This window comes from Trichechus manatus, unplaced genomic scaffold (genome assembly GCF_000243295.1).
Source record: "Trichechus manatus latirostris isolate Lorelei unplaced genomic scaffold, TriManLat1.0 scaffold00035, whole genome shotgun sequence".
Taxonomy (NCBI): Eukaryota; Metazoa; Chordata; class Mammalia; order Sirenia; family Trichechidae; genus Trichechus; species Trichechus manatus.
The window spans coordinates 1,121,528-1,123,205 of NW_004443971.1; the positions used below are offsets into that span (position 1 = coordinate 1,121,528).

At 39.6% G+C, this 1,678-nt stretch overlaps 1 pseudogene; it reads left to right on the top strand.

The window, feature by feature from the left end:
• Window positions 1–436: 436 nt before the first annotated feature.
• On the top strand, window positions 437–1,380 carry LOC105756223 (olfactory receptor 4K14-like; annotated as a pseudogene).
• Window positions 1,381–1,678: the final 298 nt, after the last annotated feature.

Here is a 1,678-nt window from a genome sequence, read left to right on the forward strand (position 1 = left end):
TTGGTAAAATAATTTCTAAAAATATTTTGGAGCTCAGAAATCAAGATTGGTCCTTTTGATTCCCTGCAAGAGACTTACATTCAATGCTTGGAGAAATTGTTTAAGGAGAACACTATTACTTATATTTTTAATCTAAGTGTTTATTTTTGATAGTCCTAAGTACTGTGTTTCCAATGGGTAATGTTACTGAGTGTCCTTTCTAAACTTAGTGACTTCCCCTTCTTGGCCACAGGGTTATGATCTTTTCAAGAAACAGCTACTAATTTACAATTTTGAGCTTACTACAATTTTAAGATTTCTTTTTGTTTTTTTGTTGTTTTTGTATGAGAAGCTTTTATCTGCTCTCTCACACCTGAACATTAAATATTTTTTTCCATCTAGGAATTTCTGTCTTCATCTCTTGCTTTTTGGGTCACATTACAACAAACTGAACTAAATGGAAGAAGCAAATCAGTCTGTGGTATCAGAGTTTTGTTTTGTTTTTTAGTGGACTTTGTAATTCAAGGGAGCTCCAAACCTTCTGCTCACTGCCTTTTGCTATACTCTACCTGATGAGTGTAGTGGGCAAACTCCTCGTTGTGCTCTTAACCATCTCTGACCCACATCTCCATTCTCCCATGTACCTCCTCTCGGCCTACCTCTCACTCGTTGACTTCTGCCTTTCATCAGTCACCATCTCTAAGCTAACCACAGATTTCCTAAGGGATAATAAGACCATTTGCTTTGGGGGCTGCATGAGCCAGATTCTCTGTGTTCATTTCTTTGGAGGTGGTGAGATGGTACTGCTTGTGACAATGGCCTATGACTGTTATGTGGCCATCTGCAAGCCACTCTGTTACTCCAGCATCATGGACAGAAAAAAAAGTGCCTCTGGCTAGTTTTGATATCATGGATCACTGGCTTTGTACATGCCATGAGTCAAATGGCAATGATACTGGAGCTGCCATTCTGTGGACCCAGAGTAGTGGACAGCTTTTTCTGTGATAACCCTGTGGTGATCAAACTAGCCTGCATGGATACACATACTCTGGGAACATTGATAAATGCCAACAGTGGGGTCTTGGCAACAACCTGTTTCATTATCTTGCTGATCTCCTACACCTATATCCTATTAACTGTTCACCTTCGCACTAAGGATGGGACATCAAAGGCACTCTCTACCTGCACTTTCCACATCATAGTGGTGGTGCTGTTCTTTGGACCCTGCATCTTCAGCTATCTGTGGCCACTCAGCATTACTTGGGTGGACAAGTTTCTTGCTGAGTTTTACACAGTAATCACACCTCTCCTGAATCCAGCCAGTTACACACTGAGAAAGAGATTAAAAATGCCATAAAGATACTGATAAGTCAGCATATAGATTCGAGGGGTAAGTTTTAGATCGCTTGTGTAATTAGAAAATCCTCTTTATTCACTCTAATATGGCTATGGTTTGACCTGTAAACTAGCGAGAAATAATGCCCTCTTCGTGTCTGTAAGCTATGAGCATTCCCAGACGTATGTTTGTGTTTATAAAAACACTTTATTTATCCACTCTAATCCTGAGTTAACTAGAGAGAGTACTAAAGATATTTGAGTGATCAGGATCTACTCAGAAAAAAAAGGATAAATGACTCTCACCATAGAACTATTGTCCCTGTACTGCACAAGCATAATCCCTTTAATTCAAGCGTTCAAG